This window comes from Mus pahari, chromosome 5, assembly GCF_900095145.1.
Source record: "Mus pahari chromosome 5, PAHARI_EIJ_v1.1, whole genome shotgun sequence".
Classification (NCBI taxonomy): domain Eukaryota; kingdom Metazoa; phylum Chordata; class Mammalia; order Rodentia; family Muridae; genus Mus; species Mus pahari.
Genome location: NC_034594.1, coordinates 166,779,740 through 166,803,105, shown reverse-complemented (window position 1 = coordinate 166,803,105; position 23,366 = coordinate 166,779,740). Strand labels below are relative to the sequence as shown.

Below are 23,366 nucleotides of genomic sequence, written 5' to 3'. Positions count from 1 at the left end.
CCCTTTCCCCCTTTCCTCTCACATAAGACCTGTCTCATGGTGTGACTTTATGATTCTGCTGCACAGTTCTAACACATGGTCCTTCCTTAAGGACCTGTATGTGCAAGTCCAAGTGCATTTATAAATTCACACATACGGAGATATAGATACATATGCACAAATGCAAATTCAAACACATGCTATGTATATATAACCAAAAAAACCCTATGCACTTTTTGAGGCAATCAATAGGAAATATGTAGAATTAAGAGAATGGAATGGTTGATAAATGCAATAGGAATCTAGAAGCTAAAGAAATCAGCAGCAGCAGTGAGATTCCACGAGAAGGGAGAAGCTAAAGACCCAGAGGAATTCAAAATCCTCCATGAGTCTAGACAGAGAAAAGTCAAACTAAGTTGTATGGCAGAAGCCAGATGTAGAAAATGGCAGAAACAAGACAACAGCACAAGCTGCAATTCTGAACCAAGTCTAATGACCTGATCTCATCTTCCTCTTTCCATCTCCTGCTCTTCTTATTCATATTCTTTGAAAATTTATACTTATTTTATTGTTTTATACTCTGTACCTCTAAATAATATGTTGTTTGAATATAACGTTCTGTATTTCTTTTGGAAACCACTGTTCAAATACACATCCTCCTGCAGATGGGAACCTGGAAATACCCAAAGTCTCTGAATTAGTTCAAAGAGAATAGGGACAGACCCTAGATCTCTAGGTATTGTCCACCCACTGCATTAAACTTCACAGGTGTAAGAGGGTCAGAGAAAGTAGCCATTGGAGAAACAGAAGCATGAGGGCCAGGTATCAGTATACCCACAGGTAAGGCTAAGGTCCTTGTGCCCCTTAGCAGTAAATGTTCATGGATTCTGGGTGGCCTTACCCCTGCTTGAGAAGCTTTGTGCTTCTTTTCTGCTGGAGGTCATTAAGTGTTGGTTTCTTTTTCCTACTTGACAAGTCATCTATAGACAACACATAGGGCAGCAGGCCCCTCCCTGAAGTACCAAGGCAGCTACTTTAACCAGTAATCCAGTAATCAAAGGGTCAGAAGCTGAGCTCCAGAAGCCCCTACACATGCTACTGGTGCCAAATCCTCAAATTGGCAAACATATTCTGCTTCTGTATATATACCTCTAAGGGAAAGGACATTACACCTGAGACTCAGCTTTCTTATCTGTCAAATATAACAGTTACCCTGCAATTACTGTTAAGTTTCAATGAGCAAATACACAGAAACTCTTAGAATATCATGTGGAGACCAGGTGCACTGTGATGTCATTGTTTATGTGAGAATCCCTGAAAGTTGGTCCCCAGGTCAGCACTGGTATAGGAAGCTGTGGATACTGGCACAGGAGCATCTTAGGAGATCTTTCTTTGAGTCTCCATTCCTACATCTTCCCAGGCTCTGCAGAAAAAGAAGCCTGAAAGCCCCAGGTAAGTCTAAGTACAACCTTTACTTCTTACTCCGTACTATTGCTTACTTTTTAGCATGTTGTACTTCTCCGTAAGTCTTATTTCAATAAAAGTAAAAAGAATACTGTCCTTGTGGAACTTATGTTCTAGAATGTAGACAATAGTTATTTTCTAAGTAGCTTCCTTATCCGAATCCCAGCCTAGCCTGCTCTTCTCTAGCCTGCAAGGTATTTCTGTAAACCTCCTCCTCTCCCATATTAAATCCCATCTTACCTATTAAAGCCTTTTCCTCAGTCTTCCCTCCTTGTCAGTACCACAAATCCCATCAACTTTTAATTTTTGACATAAAACATAAGAAAGTAGGAAACACTCTACAGGGCCTGGTTCTAGTGCTAGCTCTGCTAGTTACCAAATAAGCTCTTATTGGGGTTTTAATTTCCTTACCTATCAAATGAAGAGTCAGAAAAGACATGCATAGGGACTTCATCTGATTCAACCTGACTTAAGACTCCTCCTGAGTTTAGTAAGTTCCTCTAAGTACTATACACTATCAAGAAGAAAGGCCCAATTTAGGAGGGGAGTCCAGACTGGCAACAGTACTCCTGGCTCTCTCCAACCACCCTAAATTTTACTTCCTAAACCTCAAAATCTTTACTTACTTGACCTTGATTCCTGCTAGCCCTGCCTACCTGCTGAGACCTCTACTAATCTGACTGTCAATAACTGGGATGGCCTCTCCTGCTAACAAAACACCTTGTTCCTTGACCACCAGCTTAGCTGTCTTGTTGCTATACAACCAGAATACTTTAGCTAGACTGAATGTTCCTAGGCCATCTCTATAGCCCCAACTGATATGCTTGCCTCAGCCTTGGCCCCTACATTGACTGCTGAGTTCTCACATCTGCTAAGCAGGGCCCATTCCCTGTACACTGATTCTTCCACTCCACAAATGCTGTCTCCTCAGTGATAGATATTGTAAGCAAAGACACAGCAGTAGGGAATGCTACTACTTCTCATACTAGCAGCCCATTGCCAGGACAAACTTCCCTACTCAGTAGAGTGTCCAACACACATTGTTGAATTCTTCCCTTCAAGAGGTATTTACTGAGCACTTATAGATTGGTACCATAGTAGAACAGAAACTGGGAAATGTGGCTCTGTACCATGAATAGCACAGAATAGCACGAAGAATATAACTCTGTAAGCCAGAGTCCCTGGTTTGTGATTCAGGGCATTTATAAGCTTCTCTGAGTGAGTTATTTTATTGATTGATTGATTGATTGATTGAATATGGAGTAACTGTTAGGATTTTGAAGTAGAAGAATACCTTGGTGGGTCAGGGCCAAGGAATAGCACAAAGTCACATCATGCAAGAGATCTCATTCGAGAGATTTATTGGGAGAAGGTGCCTCTGAGTGAAGAAGAGGGAAGGGTATGATGGTGGGAATTTTATAAGAGTAAGACTCATATGGACAGTGGAAATATGTTCCATTTGGTGGCTGGTGATAACATAGGTGCTAGCACTGAGTTACTGAAGGAAGACTGGGGAAAACCTGGTTGTAGAATATGGGCAGTTTCTAACATTAATAATAGCACTTAACAAACCAGATTTATTTAGGAATAAATGGGGTAGCCTATGTGAAGTTCCTAAAATACCACATGGCAAACAGCAAACAACTTTTTCATTCTGATGTGTCCCAAAGGTTGCAGTGTTGGGGATTTGGCCTAGTGCTGCTATGTATTCAAATGCTAAATACTGGCCTCTCATATCTGGTCTCCCTGAGATCCTCACATACATCAAGTGATGCTAAGTAAATCCTGCACCCCAGTTAAAAGTTAATTGGTTAATAAAAGGTTAACTCTGTGATTGGGACAGACGGTGGGACTTGAGGATTGAGTGAGGGGTCTGAGGAAAGACCAGAGAAGAGGAGCCTGAGGAGGAGAAAGGAGACAAAAAGAGGAAGTGGCCACCACGAGAGGAAATGGACCCTGAGCATGTGGCTAGGAGAAACAGCTAGTAACAAGGGACATATAGCTGGAATGTAAGTTAGAATAGCTTAAAACCTGCCAAATCTAGTCTAATTCATTTTATATATCCGTTTTCATATTCCAATAATTTGAAGGAATCCTGTTCCACCTTACATAACCAATACCTCAGGAGTTCTTTGTAGATGATTTTGATCACTGTGGCCCAACTTCAACATGGCTAAAAATATGATATCCTCTACAATACTGTATACAATGCTAGTACTTTCAAGGGGTTAACCTGGAAATAGGTAGACTAGAAGGTATGGGAAGGAAAAAGTGTTTATAATACATACACACACACACACACACACACACACACACACATATACACACACACATACACACACACATATGTATGTGTATGAGTACTGAATTTCATACAAAACAGTAATAAAATATGGGCAACTCTAGTATAAAAATGAGCAAGAGGCTAAGTATTAAAGTATATGTTTAGACTACAGTATCTATCATAATTAGCATGAGAAAGAAAATAACATCAAATACTGGTAGGGACCTGGGACAATTGGAACTTTCCTACTTTGCTGCTGGAAGTATGATTGGTATAGTTGCTCTGGTAGTATCTTAGAAATACAACCTAGTAATTCCACTTCTAAGCATATATAACAGAAATGTATACACATAGTGCATATTTACACACATAGGCATGAATGTTTAGAGAGCTGTACATAACAATATTTAGGTCAACAGTAGAGCAAATAGAATTAAATTAAGTCTACTCAGTGATGGTCTCATAATTGTTTAGAACATATGAATATGTGTTGATATTCTTTCACCAAAAGCCATGAACAAATACATTCTTCCACAAGACTATCAGAGGTACCTACTGTGGTCTGTAAATAATATGAATACTATACTTCCCAGGAAAATGCACCTAACATGATAAATATCACAAACATAAAGGATTGAAAGAAACCAGACTACAGAGGAGAGATTCTTCATGATTCCATTTGTACAAAGTTTAAAATAGGTAAAAATAGTCCAGTAGTAGTCAAAATAGCATTCACCCTTGAATGGGTAGTGAGTGACAAGAAAATACTTTGAGGCATCTTTGGGAGATTGTAATAGTCCCATTTTTTTTTCTTTATGTTGGAGTTGTTTACAGGCTATGTACAGCTTGTACTGAGGATATTATGTATTTTGTTTGTTTGTTTGTTTTTACATGTATATTATAGGTCAGTAAAAAGACTATAAAAAACCCTAATGACAAAGCTTTTAAATGTTTTTTTTTTAACTGGAAGAAAATGGAATTTTATACAAATAGTCTGGTTTTTTTTACCAACAACAAATTTCAGGGCCTTCTGTCCCTGCTACAAACAAAACAAAACAAAACAAAACACCCCAAACTAACCAAACAAACAAAAAAAATCAAAACCCAAAAGACACAAATAGACCTGTAAGCACATTCCTACCGCATTTTAAGATATGGCAGATACCTGACATTACACTACTCCTACAGGAAAAAAATTCTTTCAAAGCTCTTTAATTTGTCAAAATTTATAATCTTTGAGACTAAATCTAAAGATGGATTTGTGTTTTATGAATATAGTGAAGTGGAATCATTTTTATAAGAAATAACATTAATGAGACAGAAGTGGTGGAAGCAAGGGGCCACAGGTTCATTAAAAACAAGACCAAGGAATTCAGTAAATCCATAATTTGGAATCAGTATTCCAGGGCTGTAATTCCCAGTGGCTGTCAAAGATTTCGGTCAAAGAAGGCACAGGCAAAGTCCAAGTCATGTTCTAGATCTGAACTGTAAGGGAAACAAAACTCTGGTTTATGAGCAAAAGCCACCCTGAGGTCATAAGAGGAGTGAGTGACCTGTACTTCCTGACCCCAAACAGGAAACAGTGGTTGGGTGTAGGCAGCCTTGGGTACATAAGGAAATGACCTCATCTGGCCTAGGACAAGAGGATGTGGCCTGGGTGCCCTCTGACCTACAGCAAAGATGAGCAGGCAGGCTTACCCACAGTTCTTCCTCTGGGGTGAGTTTCTAAATATACATACTCATTTGCTTGATCCAGTCAAATATTTGCCTTTGCTGATTGGGTCTCTTGCAACTTTTGGTTCTGCCAGCCTACTTGATAGCTGAGACAGCAGAACCTACCTGCAGAACCGACAAACCTTACCTCAGTTGCCTATAATAGACAACATGCAATGAACCTGAACTTGAAGAACACCAAGGATTTCTGCCATGCAATAATCCCCAGTGATTTCTACTAACAAAGGTAAAAATATTAAAAAGACAGGCACCTAAAGATAATTTGTGAATGTTATCCCAACTTTGGAGCAAAAGTACCTTACTAACTGAGCTTTTCCACAAGAAAAACATGTGTTGCCCCCAAAGACAGAGAAACATGGTGAGTGTAAGGGATACAGGGAATGCCAAGCAGTAAAATGTTGGCATGGATATCTGAAAGTACCCAAAAAGAGCATGTGCATATCCTCCAGGTCCCAGGTCCCTTAGCTTCTGCCCTGCTGACCTCTATTTCTCTCTTTCTTTCCTAGTCACAAGGGAACACTCACATCTTCATTCAGGCATATAATTTGTATAGTATAGAAAATGAGGTTACATAGAAAAAACTTGATACCTAAAAAAATTAGCATGTTCTAGAATATATACAAGGTCCCCTTCCTTTGCCACCCAGAACCAACAGAGGCCCTGCTTAGGAGACTAATTCCCCTTTTCCAGCAGAAAGCAACTTGCTAACAGCAGATGTATAACTAAAAGACACGATGGCTGCTGAGTGTTGTAGAGGGCCACTGACACATCTAGCAAAAGGTTGGGTCTTTTATCTAGGAAGCAGTATCATATTCTCCAGGGTATGTGTTTCCTGTATTTAAGAGAACTTCAGCAAGCAGAAGTTCTGCAAGGCAGAACAAACACTTCAACAACAGAAAAAAAGAAAACAGCTCTAGCCTAGACTAGAATCATTCCCACATGAGGCCCGTTTGGAATGGCTTCCTTGTTACCCTTAAAGGTATCAGCGCCTAAACATGCCTGCATCATTAACATGTTTGGTCCACCAGGAACAAGCCCTTATGTAGTCCATGTGACCAGCCTGGAGAATAAGTATGTTAATGGGGCTGGAGCTGTGATGAGTACCTGGAAACAACTTTCTGGATATAATTATGGTAAAACACTGAAGTATTTCTCTATCAAGACTCCTGTATACATGGGAGTAGGGAAAGAAAACAAAGATTATGGTAGTGGTTCAACAGCTCCTGGTTGAGACAGTGATTTATACTAGCAAATCTTATTACAGAGACATGATACCAGCCCTGACAAACAGTGTAATCACCCACTTTGAAAGATCTGAGAAAACTGAGCCAGGTTATCTTCTGGGATGCTAAGAAGACAGAGGCTTCTTTGGCCAAGTAATCACTGTTAGATCTGAGGAGTAGGAGGACAGAGTCCCAAGTCTGTTACCTACTCTATCTAATCTCACAAGCCACTTCCTCCAAACCAGTCAGAGATATCCTGAGGCTCTGTATTCATGGTTTCACTCAGAGAAAACAGGGCTGCTGGTTTCAGGAAAATCATACTTCCAGGTCCACTCCTGCATTACTTTCTATGACACTGCGTGTCTGTTAGGGTGTGGTAGGATAGAAACCCTGTCACCAAATGAGTAAATAAAGAATCATCCTCAGTACAGGAATGGAGGAGGGGCCTGCTATATAGTACTATGGAAAACTTAAAGACAGAATATACACAGTCCAATACTAGAGACCTTGAAATACAGAGCTTCAGTTCTATCAGACTCCATATCAGAACACAGGCCATAGCTGACCACAGAGAAGTCCTTGACTGTCCAAGACTCGGACACCAAACCATCACAACTGACTCTGGGTGGTAAGTGACAACCACTATCAGCTGGCTCACTTTCTAGGAGTCAAAAAAAAAAAAAAAAAGAGGGACTCTTGGGCCTTAATACCCTGCTTAGCCATCTCCGTTCTTCCTCTCCCAACCCCTGCTCTGACCAAAGTTATCCTAGAAGCCAGATGCCTTGAAAAGAATCTACTGAAGTGCAGATCTTCTCTCTGGGGCTTTGGGGTAAAGGTTATTAAAGCCTGTCAACAAGCATGAAAAAAATCTACAGTCCAAGGTGAGGGTATGCAGTAAAAATTCCAGACCACTAGTGAGGGACAGATGAGTGGGTGGAAGACCAAAACCCAAGGGACACAGTTTTCTTAGTGTGGGTGAAGCTAAGGGCAGAGCTAGGGAGCCCTGTAGAACAGGCCAACAAAGTTCTGGCTTATGCTACATAACCTCATGCTTGCCCAGTATACCTATGACACTAAGCAGAGACAATGCTAACCCCTTTGCTGACTATAAATCTAGTCCACTCCGCTGGGTCTGGCCTCCTGCAGGCCGGCCCCCCAACAGCTACAGTTTTGCTAAATTTAGGGTTGCTCCCAGCCACCCTAGCGACTCTGCACTTCGTGTCCATTTCAGGTTCAGCTGGGGACAGGGAGGAACAGAACTTGTTAAGATATGCCCTCATGTGACCCTCTCTCTTCCCCATTAAAGGCAGGGACCCAGGAAAGTAGAAGATGTGAGAAACCAGTCAGAGATATCCTGAGCTTTGTCAGTGGGCTCTGTACTCAAGGTTTCACTCAGAGAAAACAGGGCTTCTGGCTCCAGGAAAATCATCCTTCCAGGCCCACTCCTGTCTACATATGTTACTTTCTAGGATACTGTTAGAGTATGGTAGGACAGATATCCTGTCTCCAAATGAGTGAATAAATAGTCACCCTCTATAGAGGAATGAAGCAGGGGTCTGTTAGATGGAAAATTTTAAAACAAGATACTCAGTCAAATACTAGAGACCTTGAAATAGAGATTAAGCTTCAGTTCCTAAATCAGACTCCATAGTGGAATCAAGCCCTGAAATTCCTGATGCCCCTGCAACCTCTCCCCAAGCATAAGACCACTGAGTACCTAGTCTAACTTTATACACGTTAGGAGACCTCTGGGAACTTGAATGTGTGCACAGGTTTGTCAACCACAGGTTTGGGAACTGGCTTTCTACTTTCTGGGAATGTAGTCGTCAAGATGTAATATGGATTCCATACACAAGTTATTTAATCTTTACATACCTCCTTTTGCTGGCTATAAAGTACCTACTACATACTAAGCACCTGTGGCAAGATTGCTATGAATATGTAATAGGACACTCCATGTAACACATACAGAACACTGGTATGTAGCAAGTGCTCAATAAAAATTAGGAATCATAATAACAATATGTAGGGGGAAAGGAGGAACCCAAGAGCTAGGTCTAAGTCATGAAGTGATAAAGTATGTGAGACTGACAAGGCATTTCAGGGAGAGGCCATGAACAAGAGATAAGATTCCTCATGTCTGATGGATGGCCTGCCTATCCATCTTCTTTGTCCTGGTTCACAACCTTCCTCCCACCTTCTATGTCTTGCCTTTACCTCAACTCCTAAATCCTGCCATTCAGAGACCAGGACTATCTCCTTTCTCAGTGTTTCTAACAATACCACATGCTTATGATTTTGGAATTTTATAATTTGCTACCCTGAGTGAACAGCTACCAGCCAAATAACATATTTGGCTTATGGGTGCACCTCAAATAAATTATAAGTAAAATGAGGAAGGGGTCAATTCTCACATTGCTGAGTTTTCCTCCACCACAGAATGGCATTGTGCTGGGCATACCAACTTCACATTTGGGAGATAAAAGCACACATTTTGCAGAGAAAACTGTACTCAGGTTTAATGCTCAGGAGGAACCAGCAGCCAACCATAGCACTATGTGCTTCCATTCCATCACAGTGAGGACACGTCATTGTCCTATTCTATTATACAAGGCCCTACTCACCCACTCCTAGGGCTTGTGGCTCCTGCCACCAAACCATCAACCTTCATGATTTACTGAACCCCACAACAGCCAGAACCTCACAATAGCCAGGCGAAGCTCAGTTCTGCCCACATCAAGTCCAGAGCAGCTGGCTGTCCACAAGCTGTAAGCCTCTTACAGATTAAAGGTCCTAATTTAAACCTCTGTGTGAGGTACAGCATGTGGGTCAGTACTCTGCAGACCAATTGGCATGGAGAAGTGGCCACAATATGAGAAATGCTTCTTTGGGTCTGGGGGTAGGGGTGTACAAATGAACACATTTAGCCTGAGCGATTTTGAGCCCAAGTATCTGAGACCTTAGTGACATTACCAGGAAGAGTCAGCTCACTACTATCTACCCGGAACCTAGGTATGTGAATTTCCCTACCTTACTCAGTGAATCCTAGAAACACAATACTAATAGGGCAGAGTACATTGGCATAGCTTCTTTCTAGCCCAGACGTTGGTGTGTGGGGAAGATTTCTATTGAAAGGAAACAAAAACAAAAACAAAACAAAACAACAAAACAAAAATCATACAAATAAACAGAATAAATCTTAGAAAGCAAGGAAATTGCTATTAAAGCAGGAAGCAAAGGACAAAGGCTGGGGCTAAACCTCTATATTCTAGGAAAACACTTAAATGACAGGGGAGAGGTAGACCTTTGTTTATAATCCCTGCCTCTGTTTGGTCCCTCTCCCCAGTTCCTCTGCAGCAAGAAGCATCCCACTTGGGTAAACAGCCTCAGACCTACCTAATTTTTTCTTAAAGCCTTCACTATAGCTGCTTTCATAGAGACAGCTCTCAGGGAAGTAACTGGAACCCGAAGCCTATGTTAAGAACACAGGAACCCTTTCAGGAAAGTACTCTTATATATTCTAGATCTTAACCCACAGTAAGGCCCAAGTTACATGGCACTCCTATTCCTCTGTGTATGCGTTCTTTGCATCTCTCTAGATATATACACATTAAAATTAATACATTTATCACATATTATGCAGTTCAATATTTTCTATTACATATATATACATACTTTTTAATTTTTCTAACATATTTTAACTATATAAAATAACAAGTTTCGCCAAGACTTTACTATACACATGCATTTTTTTTTTTTTAATGTTGGTCCCCCATTACACTGATTTCATACCACCCCACTGTCAAGTCCTTTCTGAAACAGTCTCAGCTAGGACCACACCAGTCCTCGAGCCTTTCCAGGGGCCTATGATTTCTCCCCCCCTTGCCCCAGTGATTCCTCTGGTGCTGGTCCAAGTATTAAACACACTGGGCTGATTCCTGGCCAACACATGCTTTACCAGTTGCAGTACTTCTTATCCTATACTGTAGCCCTGGAACTGAACAGACCTAAGGCACTAAGACAGAAAGGCCATCTGTGCTGTCCCGGTGTTCAAATCTTCCAACAGCGTAACCATAAATCAGATATGCTACAAAATCCTAAAGCCTGATGTCTGTTTGATAATGTTAGAAACAATTTTATAGTTTGTTTTTTAACAATAGGATAAAATAACGTATTTGAAAATTATCCTTTGCCTAGTCTTTCTTCCAAGTAGCCTATGAAATTTTGCTACCTCCTCCTCTAGACAGCCTACCCTAATGAATCCAATGGTAAAGGAATTCTCCAAAGCCCAGACTGCAGTAATATGAAACCCTAATTACTTCTTTCTATAGTCTCTCTTCCCAGAAATATTTTACATTGGTTTTTACTCTATAGCTACTGCTGGTTGGGTATCAGAGTCAAAATACATATCTTAGAAAATCAATATTCTAACAAGGTGTAGTGGCACACAACCTTAGTCTCAGTACATGGGAGACAGAGGCAGGTAGACCTCTGAGTTCAAGGCTAGCCTGGTCTACAAAGAGAGTTCCAAGACAGCTAGTACTATACAGAAAAGTTCTATCTCGAAACCAAACCAAACAGAACAAAACAAAACAATAAATGAAAAGAAAATCAATATTCCTATGTTGTAAACATGATTAGTTAATCTTTTTTTCTTAATTGTTTGTTTGTTTCTGCCCTGCTAAAAGAGCACATATTCAGTGGCAAACTCTGCACTCTCCACTGCCTCCTCATGGTCATCTTTGAGCTTGCTGCTGATCAGCACTTCCAAACCCAGAAAGTCTACGCAGTACATACTATCAATACCCAAAGACTACAGAAGAGGAAAGGCTCTTATGGCTGATTGATGACCTTGGCAAGCACTGCATAGCCGGGTCAGCCTGAGGAAGTGGTTTGCAAAGTGGATCATGCAAATTCTCTGCTGGTATATCTCAAACTATGTGCTGTAAGATTTTTTTCCCGCTATAGCTTCCATTCAATTCTTATTAAGAGCAGGTCCAGGACTTCCTACCACCTCTTCCAATACACAGCCATCTTTTACTACATATACTTCTTCTGAGTTTGCTAGCCCCAACAGTCCCCCTTTGGCTCTGAACCCTAGCTCTGTGCTATAGGCAAAGCCCTGCCTATTCTTGAGCACCCACTTAACAACACACTTACCAATAACCCAGGGGAAATAGTACAGCTGGGATATAGTCAGGAATGCAATGGAAGAGATGTTTACTGTTTTCCAAAAGACATTTTCTGTATCCCATTCTGGTTACTATGATACATTCTTACCTTCTTCTGTCTCCCTTTTAAGCTTTAACTCTATAACTAAAATTAGCTATCCTCTATCTTACTCCATGCTTCCATCCCTACTCCAGTTGGTCCAAAATGAGAAATGGACAGAGAACAACCTTTACAGATGTGCTTTAGTGGACAGAAGCTGATGGGTAGATCATAATCAAGTGGCAAAACATAGAACAAGGGGAACAAGCTTTGTTCAACAATGAAGGATCTACATAAGTTGGACAGAGTCCCTATTAGAGTAGAGAGGGCCCGTAACCAGGCCAAAGCCAGTAAGTCTCCTTCCACATGCTCACCTTGTAAAAGTGTGCTCATAATCATTGAGCACAACTCCAAATGTATATATCCATAGCTTCTTGAACAAACAAAATGGAGAAGGGCCCTGGCAGGATGCACACACACATACAAAAAGGTATCACTTCTTTCTTTAAGGGAGGTGGCTAAAGAGGATATATAGTATAGAAACTTCTGCAGAGAAAAGAAAGCAAGCATGAAAAGACAACATGCAGAACTTGAGAAAATGTTGGCAAACTATTTACCTGCCAGGATCAACATCCAGAACATATGAGGAACTCAAAACAAATAATCCGATTTTAAAATGGGCAAATTACCTAAACAAACATTTGTTTAAAAAAGACAAACAGGCAGCAAGTATTCAAGAAAATGTTCAATGTCACTGATCATCAGGAAAATATAAATTCTAAACTACAATAAAATACCATCTCACCCTAATGAGAATGGATATTTTCAAAAGCATGTAATTAATAATAATAATAATAATAATAATAATAATAATAATAAATTAGTAGTTGTAGTAGTAGTAGCAGCAGCAGCAGCAGTAGTAGTAGTAGTAACAAATGCTGGGATGGATGTAGAAGAAATACCTTGTCACATTGTTAGTGGAAATATAAATTAGTACAGCTGTGGTAAAAAAAAATCGTATTTAGGGTCCTTAAAAAAAAAAACAAAAAAACTAGAAACATGGCAATGTTCAGACCTGCAATGCATAGTACTTAGGAGGCTAAGACAGGAGAATCATGAGTTCTAGGCTAGTCTTGGCTCCATTGGGACACTCCATCTCAAAAAACAAAGCAAAACAAGAAATACCCTGGAAACAGAACTACCACATAACCCAGCAATCCTAATACGAGAAATATATTTAAGGAAATTGAAGTCGGTATGTCAAAGAGACATTTTTATGCCATATTTACTGTAGCACTAGTCATAATAGCTAAGAGTGAGAATAAATTTCAGTGTCCATTAATATGGGAATGGAAAAAGAAAATGTGTGTGTGTGCATTAGAAGATTATTTCACGATAAAAGACTGAAATCCTGTTATTTGAAGCCATATGACCTAAGAGATATTATATTAAGTGACAGAAGCATTTAAATTAGCAGAAGTAATATGGGCAAGAACTTCTTGGGGAGCCTGTGTTAAGAGGTACCTTAATATGAAGACAAAAATACTAGAATGCCTTTTAAATGTTTTTGTTGAAAATAATAAGTCAAACCAAGCTATTACTTAATATGTTTATGGGCATGGACACAATGCTTAAATTTATGTGGCAACTGTCACATAATGTGCAAGAGTATACTCATTTGAACTATTCTTATTAATAAACATTCTTAATCATTCATTCAATTTAATTATTCAACAAACAGTTTCTACATGGCAGTTGCTGTCTCTGCTCTGAAACAGAGACACTGTGACATTTCCTAATCCCTCCCAAGTACTACAATTTCCTGATGACTAAGCATTCAAATACATGAGCCTATGGGGGTCATTCTTATTCAAACCACCCCAGAAATATTTATTATATTAATGATGATTGAGAAAAAGCCCTGTGTGAAGGGGTACAGAGAATGCTAGAGAATGGTGAGCTATGAGAAGGCCCCAGAGGAAATAAGACCCATAGGAAAAAAGGAAAAAAAAAATCACCCAAGCTATGTGGGAAGAAGATTCCAGACAAGAGAACTAGAAATGAAAAGGCCCTAACATAGTGCTTGAGGAACATGAAGGAGGCCAATGATGGCATAAAGTGTAGTGAAACAAGTGCAGAGAGGACAGAGATGCATAGCACAGGAAATGGGTCCTACAGTCCTGATATAACACACAGGAGCCACTAGCCTCCATTGGAGATATGCTATGACTCAGCACAAATAGTAAATTAAACAAGAACAATGTAACCCACTTCAAAAATAAAAACACTTTTGGCATACTAGCTTAAATAAAATACATGACCACAATTAATTTTCAACAGCTCTTTTTCCTTTGCCAGAGATTTTAAAATTACCTGTGTTATTCTCCAATGTTTCTCACACTGTGACTCTATTCTACAGTAATTATATAAACTACACCATCGTGGAGGTCTCATTGAGGACCACAGTATTTACTGAATGAGATGAGAAGCTACCATTAGGGGTTGAGTACATCAAGGTATAATAAGATTTCTCTTTCACTGGAAGATTCTGGCTGCTGTGAGGACTCTAGCCTATGAGGGACAGAGAAGCAGAGATGACAGCAATTTGGCCAGGGTGCTGGCAGAAAAAGAAGTTCTGACAGGTCAGATTTGGGAGGTACTTTACAGATGGAATCAGGATTAGCACACGGGTGGGATAAAGACCACAAGAATGAGGAAAGTGATATACAACATCTAGTATTCTAATAAACACCGAAAAGGTTAGCATCCCCATTATTGTGATGGGAAAACTGAGTAGAAATGTCAGTTTAGACTGGGACATGTTCAATGGTAAACATGTATTAATATCAATACTGAGATGTTAAACCAGCAGACTGATATATGGGTCTACGACTCACGAGGAAGCCTGGATTAGAGACAAAAATTGGGAAGCATCAGCACCTAGGGTTTTACTTCTTACTAGGGAAAAGTTATAACATAAATAAAATTATCAAGAAAGTAATAAAATAAAACTCATCAAGCAAATTCAGGGAAAAAAATGCATGGTCATTGCTATTTCCCATCCGTGACTACTCTGAAATGAACTGGAGATTTAATTTGTAAGTAAGGCATTTAAAGATGTGATGTAGAAAAGTGAGGATGGAAAAGATAAAGAGGGAGAATCCCAGGGAGAGAAAACTGAAAATGTGTCACCAGTGAAGGCAATAAGAGACCAGAAACAGATGCCCTGGAAACAGGATGAAAGTAGCCTCCAGGTAAAGGACAGGACCAGCTATGTCCAGCACTGCTGCAGAGCCACCCAATGAGGTGTGATCAAAGCCAGAGTGATCACTGGGAGAAGTGTCAGGAGTGGTGGGATTCCAGGTGGACATGAAAACATGAGCATGAATGAGGAAGCCTGAAAGTCAGAATCTGGGGCTTCTTCAAAATCACAAGGCAGCAGCCATGTAAATGTTTCAAAGAAGAAAAACCAGTGATGTGAACAGACACAATGTGTGAGTGGGAAGGGTACCCAGCAGGCAGGGACTGTCTAGGACAGCACTGTGAATAGCAAATAGAGGAAGAGAGAAAGAATCCCATATCATAGCCACCGACAACTTTCAATGTTGTATTTACTATGTATTAATAATACCAAAATGCTGTATACAACACAGGAAGATACTCAAAAGTTTAACTGATATACAAAATATTGCTTAATTAAAAAATCAAATTCTTAACCATGACTAGAGATATGAATCATGCTAAATTTAAAATATTATATCCTAAGTATATAATAGAGAGCATATAAATACTAAAAGTATATTGTTTTTTACATCTGAGAACATAGTTTTACTAAAAAGTACTAAAACTGTATAGATATTCCAATCCTACAATATAGCTGGACTTAACCTGAAATTGCAAAAACAAACAAACAAAAACTAATAATACCTAAGAATCACAAGAAATTATTTATATAGGGAAATATAAATCAAATGAGCCTGAATTGTGTTGGCAGATTAGGTTCCCACAGCAGCATAGATGCTTATCAATGTACAGCTTCCACAAAGAGCAGGTCCACAGAAAACATGAACCTGTCACCTTGACCAGCTGGTAGAAGAAGCAAGAGGCCAACCCAACCAACAGCCAGCAAAGTCATGGAACTATCCAAGTTGTTCTAATATACCAGTACCACTGGGCACTTGCCAAGACCTTTACCAATTGGGAAGAGCTTTTAAATGTTTTCATTTAGTCTCTCTGTCAATCCATTAGTCAAATAACCTCACCACTTTAACTATCAGAGCTACATACACTTAGGCCAGAATGTTAAACACAATAGCAAACCAGTGCCACTCTAAAAGGCAAGTTACAGGGCTATGCAAAGTTTGCAAGTGATGGAAACTGTATCAGGCTTCTTATGGACACTTCTCAACAATCACACGAAATGATAGCATGAGTCCATGCATACCAGGCCTGTAAACACGGCAGATTTGGCAGCACCAAAGTGACAGTCATAATTATTTAGTACACAAAGAAAGCTGACAGTAGTTCTCACAGTTTAAAATGTAGCATCCATGACAGTCAGGCTCTGACCATCTTTACACAGGTATCTGTCCAAAGTCTGGTACAATGTCTGGCATAGAGAAGACCCTCAAGAATAGTTACTAGCTGGGCTTGGTGTCACATACCTATGATTTTAGCACTAGGTAGCCAATCTAGTCTATGTAGTAGGTTCCAAGCAAGCCAGGGTTATAAAGCAAGATCTTCTCCTGAAAGAAAAGAAGGGAAAGGGGGGAAAAGGGAAATAGAAGGGAGGGAGAAAGGGTTACTGAAGGAAATAATGAATAACCAAGAAACCATAAGCACAGTAAGAATAGCAGTGTATGAACGAAGCTCAGGAAAGCTACTCTGACAGTTGGGTGGGTGTAAAGGTAAGCAACTAAGCAAAGCTAAAATGCAGAACTACAAAGCATATTCTTTATTAACAAGATATTCACAGTTATTAACTAAATGAAACATGGGTCCTGTTTATAGCATGACCTAAAACAACAGGATTTTATTTGTTTTTAAATGAAACCATCAGGAAAATTTAAATACCTACTATAAAACAGGTCATTTTTAGGGGTATCTTTGTTTATTTAAAATGCAATAAACATGTTATATTCTTAAAAAACTGAGGTGAAGATATATAATAGAGTCTGTATACAAATGCTACCATCCTTAAGATGTGCTTTAACTCCAGGAAAGGAGGAAAGAAAAACATGTGGAGATTTAAATGAGAATTTCTAGACCATATTCTGACTGCCTGTGGAAACACTGGGCAACAGAAACATACAGATTTATGACATTAACTCTACCTTTGTATATAGTAAAATAAATACTATAAATACTTACAGAGAACAGCCATATGCTGCTATGCATTTGCCCTACCATGTAGCAAAAAACCTATGCATTTGCCCCACTAGAGAAAAATCATTGAATAGTATTTTGGGACATACACTGGCAGTTTATCAATGGAGACCTGCAGAACAGAGCTGTGTTTTCTCCATTCCTGCCAGCTTGTTCACAAGGTGATCAGCCTGTAAGTGCTTTACTTTCCTGTGTTTACTTTACCTATGCGACCAAAGCCCAGAATGAAGGAATATGAAGGAATCACAGGTTTCATATCTACTTTCATCCTGGTCCACTGATACCTCACACTAGTTCTACTCTCCTCCCCAGTCCCTTTCCTTGCCACACTAGTTTTGCCTTCTTACTCCAGTCCTCTGCAGTAACTGATGATGCTAAGCCTCTGACCCACCATCCTCATAGGTCCACTGACCCTGGATTCTCTCATGCCCATTCTCTATCCTTTTCCTTAAATATCATCACATCACCAGTATATACTAGAATGTTAACTTTTCCCAAACATGCCACTCTTGCTGCTGAGTTCCTCTCTGTTTACCTATTCAGCTATTTTCTTCCTATCTCCAAGGAAAAACAAGTAAGGATGGGTCAGTCAATTAATTATCTGGATGCCTATTGTGTGCCAAATTCTGAATCCAGGACAAAGGTGACAGAAACAAACATGACAGATGCAGGCATCCTTTAAGCCATAAAATATACCACAAATGGTATAAAAACTGGTTCAACTGTCGATGAACCTCTAGACCAGACCGTAAGTGCTTTATTTTCCTGTTTCCTCAGAACTTCACACACTGCTCAACAAAGATCCTTAATGAATATCCAGATGATAAAATAAATGACTCAAATCAGTGTGTTTGTCTCAACAGTACTTAAACCTCTATAGTACAAAGTTATCCTAACTCTACAAATGAAAGGTAGTAAAGGTGTTTGATAAGGCCTTTTAAAGGAGGGGAAGATGAAGTTCCTGGAGCCAGTCTCACCACAATCACCCAAAAGCGGCTCTGGGAATTGTTAGCTACTATCTTTGTTTTTCTGGACCCTTTGTACCCTCTTTCTACTGACATCTTCTTTCTCACTCCACCCCCAACCTGCCCACTCCATTGTAACGGGGAAAAACCTGCCCTTCTTATCCCTACTGATCTGAGCATGTGGTTTCCTCTTGCCACTGACATCTTTCAACTCCTACCTCAGCCCTACACCAAACTTCTCCAGCTGTGGAGCTGCTGCTAGCTCACAGCAACAAGTATGAAGTCACTCCCATTCCCAGCCAGAGGATGGGAGTGATTTAAGAAACCAGTCTGAGGACTATGTCAACAAGGGTCAGAAATCAGGAAACAAAAGGGCTCTAGGAAGATGAAGTGCAAAAAGAATCAGCCTAGGGGTTGATTCCAGTCCCAGACAACCCCTCCAACAATCCCAAACCTAGGACTTGTCTTTAAAGTGTGGATGGACACCATGATAAGACAAGACACAGAGGCAACTTGTAGATAATATCTAGACTGGCATACTTGGGGACAAAGGGCAAAACAAAACTACCAGAATATATTCTGGAGGATACTAAAGAACCAATTAGTCTGCCTAAGATTGGGTTTGGGTCATTCTAATTTCTCTGCACAAACCTGAGAAGCAGGCACAACAACTTTTCAAATCAGGGCCACAACCCAGCTCTGTTTAGGAACTATATAGATAGACTCCAGGCTCTAAGATAGGGCAAGGCACCTTCCAGTATCCAGAGAAAGGGCTTAGAAAGAAAGAAGTTTCCCAATACAGAATAATTCTGACCATCTATTTTTTTTTCTCATGAAGTCGCTGTAAATACACACAATCTTCAAGACCTTTGATGTCTTGAACCAGTCCCAGCAATACCTTTCTCCCTCTCCCTTTCCCTCTCTGTTTTTGGAATTTGCTCTGTAGACCAGGCTAGCCTTGAACTCACAGGCATCCACCTGGCTCTGACTCCCAAGTGCTGGGATTCAAGACCTGTGCCACCAAAGCCTGGTTGGCAAATTTTTATCTTAAATGCCTTAAAAGGTGAGACGGTAAATATTTCAAGCTTGCAGGTCTATGGCTGTTACAACTACTTAAACATGTCACTGTGGTAATTAAGCAAGAGACGTTTCTAATACCCAATAAAGTACAAAAACGGGCACCTGTTCTATAGGTCATAGTTTTGTTCACTAGGGTCTGCTTTTTTAAGAGGCCACCATGTACCTATATACCACTACTGTGAGGTTCAGGCCTCCATTTCTGCTACTTGCTCTACAAAGCACTGAAATAAAGTCCAGACTGCTTACTCTAAAAACTTATTTTGAATCAGAAACTTGAGCAAAAATGTAAATGGCTGTAGACATCATTTTGGAGGGTTTCAGAGATGGAAAAACTAGATTCCTTATATTAGATGCTAAGACCTGGAAAGGAAAGTAGTGCATCTAGAATGATGTGGCTAGCAAGGTCCACTGACTCTGTGCTTCTACTCTGTAAGTGATGGATAGAAAACAAGCATACTGGTAGAGGCAAGGACCTATAGCACTTTTTGGGCCTCTACTTTCCTAATGCTTTGATCCTCTAATATAGTTCCTCAAACTGTGGTGACCTGCAATCATAAAATTACTTTGCTGCTATTTCTTAATTGTAATTTTGATACTGTTATGCATCATAATATGTGTCTATGTTTTACCATAGTCTAAGGTGACCCCAGTTAAAAGGTTGTTCCATCCCCAAAGGGGTTGTGACCCACAGGTTGAGAACTACTGCTCTAAGTGAACGGCAATGACCAAGAATGCAATCTAGGAAGACATGCATCTGCATGTGTCAATTTTTCAGGTACTCCAACATGGCTACTAAAAAGAAAAACATGTAAACAAATATCTTCATTTTAAAAATAGATAGGTCTGGTAGAAAATGTAGATGATTGACAGACACTAGCCCAAGAGTCTAAAGGGGTCTTGGGATAATAAACAAGAACAAGGCATACACATGTACCTTAAAGCTCTTCCTAGAACCTCTTCCCAGAACTAACTCTAACTTCCATATCCAACTCTGTATAGATCATAAATGTTTCTATACTTGATATTCCAAGTGCATTCTAAAGATGCGGAAAAAGAAAACAAATGAGTCTCCCTTGAACAAGTTTGAATACTAAGTTTCTTATTTCTACCAACCATTATGGCTCAAAATTTTAGCACCTTCCTTCCCCATGTTCTGTGCCCAAACCAAAATGGCTGTCTGTCTTGCCTCTCCCTTACATTTCCACGTGCTTCACTCTAACTCCCACATTTTTGTATCTTGCCTGTCTTCTGCCTGTGCCACCTCTCCCACTCTTTCTCAGGCTTATAATGATTCAGAATCCTACTCCATATACTCATCCTCCTCCCGTGCATACAAACCTCTTCAAGGTCAAGGCTCACTGCTACCCCTGTGGCTTCCAAGATTCTAGAACCTTGCCTAATTTAGGGGTGCACAATAACTGCTCAATGAATGAACCCTGGCTTTCATTATGAGGCATGGTGCTACTTCCCACAAACCCAGAGACCCTCTACCATCTCACTCTCCCCTTTCTACCTGTCTACCATCCTGAAAACAACCTCTCAAGGAGCTGATCAATTCCTGACCCTCTCCATGTTCCTGTCATTGCTGCATCATATCTCTGCCCACGCCTGGCTAGCCCTGCCCTGTGATGACGTCCATGCCCTCCCCTCCCCCATCCCACCTTCGTGTATTCAACTCCCACACAGCTGCCAACTGTAGAGCTTCAGGGGAGCAAGAGGACACAGGAAAGGGGGATATTATAAAAAATGGACAATGAAGGGCATAAAGGGGATACGCTGGAGTCTTTGATCCCTAGGGACACCATCCTCCCAACGGGTAAGGTTGGCAGCACTTGAAAGAGCAGGAGGAGGAGGAGCCAGATTTTTCCACTGAACGGAAAGCATGATTTTCACCACTGCTTCTGTTGCCCTGGTAACCAGGGACAGCCCAGTGGAGAGTACAGTAAAAGAACACCATGTTTATCTTTGCTGTCTGATCCACTTCCCTGTACACCCTTCCCTGACCACCTCTTGTCCCTAGGCCTGCTTCAAATGCCTTGTAATGCCAGCATCACTGTTCTAGTCTGCTGCTCAAAACCTCAAGGTCAGAACTAATCCTTATTATCAAGCACAATGTATGATATGTTGCACATCTTGGAGTCATTCCACCATACCCACCTGCCATGCCAGGGAGAATGGCATCCACTTAACCAAACAACTCACTAGGCAGGATGAAATGGAGAAGACTGCCCAGTCAGCACCTTTCTTACTACTAGACTCCTGGGGTACACTGGGTACCTGCTTGGTCAAACCCTCCTGTCCCAGGATCAGAAGGAACCTGTCTGGGGATGAGCTGGGAGAATAGCTCTATCCAAAAACTTCCACAGATCCTTTCTCCTACATGGACATGGGCACCCTATCAGTGTGACCTCAGAACAGAGACAGAGCTATCATCACGGGAGATTATATAAGTGTTGCATAACATGGTGGCACCATTAGCACCAATGCAGTTATCCAATGCCTCAGACAGGCCAGGAGTGGAAACCAGCCCAAGGGGCTGGCATACAATCCTCTTGCCACCAGTGCCAAAGAAACTCAGGCTCTTGCTGCCTCAGCCCTGTCTATACCTGCTCCTTCCACCCCAGAAGACAGAAAGACTCCCCTGGCTCTTGCATTCTTCTTCCCCTGTTGAGTGGCAGATGGAGGCCACAACACCAACACCACCTGGCTAACAAGCAGACTCTATATGACCTGGCAGGAGGGCATCCAGGAGTCTGGGAAAGGGAGGGGTAAGGTCCAGAGACCCCGCTATCCTGACACAACAAACAATGCAGCAGCAACAGGTTTGGCTGTGCCAGCTGTCCTCTGCTCTGTCATTTGGTGTCTCTAAAAAACAAATTACACTAAAAGGAGGGAGGGAGGCAGGGCGGGGAAGTGGAGCATATTTGGCAAATGCTAACTAGGAAAGGGTCCAGAGTAAATTCAAACTGTTTCCCCTTAGCCCCATTTTCCCTAAAGGGAAGCTAACCCACCACCTAGGAACTTTAACTGCAGCACGTAGAGCTGTCCATAACTCCGACCTAGCTGCTCCATTTCTGCTGCTGCCTAGGTTGCCAGAGCAGCTACCCCGAGGGCTTGCTCCTCCCCCAACTCGGCGGCGCAGGCGTTTGTGGCTGGTGGATACGCAGGCGGGTCAGGGGGCCGCTGATGGCCAGTTCAGAGCTCCATTCAAGTCTCCCATCACCACTACCACACCCACGTTATTAATGGGAGGGTGTGGGACCGCAGAGAACCTGCCCCGGGGCATCCCCTCTGGCTGCACCTGCGCGTCCCAAGCTACGCCTTGGCCTTTCCTCACGCACCTCCGCGCCTCTGAAGAGCTAGAAGGAGCAAGCTCCTACGTCTCGAATGTACTGCGCCGTTCCTCGCCCCTCAACCACCTGTCTCTGCTTCCCTTCCACGAAGCTTCTCCAAGTCGCCGCACCCCTGTACAGTACCACGCTCGCCGCCTACTGGGAAGCCGAGTCACTGGGCACCGTTCAGGTTCTTGCGCCCCGGTCTGCGGCCCCTCAGGCCTGGGCCGCCCAGGCCGCGATCCGCGCCCGACCGCCTGTGAGGCAGCAGTGGAGGGGTAGGTGCGGCCGGACCCGGCAAGGAGAGGTCACGCGCGGCCGACCTGGCTTATCCCGTGCCGCAACTCCTACCTGAGCGACCGCCGGCTTCAGACGCTGCACAGCAATCGCGGCCCCAATGCGCGGCGACCCGCGGAGGCGCAACACTGCGGACTCCGCTTCGAGAGCTCCGCCCGCTCTTCCCACGCTCCGCGTCCGCGCCGCGCCACCCTGCGGCCACGTCCGGCGTTGCGACTGCTGGGACCGCGGTCGCCGCCGCCCTTCTGTCTGAACTGCGGCAGAGAACCTAGCCAACTACAATCTCACCGCAAACAGGCCCGCCTTAACCTGAGTGCTACTTCAGAGCTGTCCAGTTCCTCACTGGTCCTGGTTCCTCTGACCTGTTCTTCCAAAGTTTCTCTCTCGCCACGCCTCTTGTAAGATAAAGGGT

At 41.7% G+C, this 23,366-nt stretch overlaps 1 long non-coding RNA gene across 1 annotated transcript in view; it reads right to left on the bottom strand.

Moving 5' to 3' along the window:
- The window catches only part of LOC110322654, a 51,057-nt gene extending 27,951 nt beyond the window's left edge, over nt 1-23,106 (bottom strand). The window contains exons 1-2 of the long non-coding RNA XR_003843862.1: nt 23,009-23,106; nt 16,560-16,640 (exon numbers count right to left, since the gene is read on the bottom strand). This is a non-coding gene — a long non-coding RNA (uncharacterized LOC110322654). The remainder of the gene's footprint in view (nt 1-16,559; nt 16,641-23,008) is intronic.
- Between the last annotated feature and the right edge of the window lie 260 nt (nt 23,107-23,366).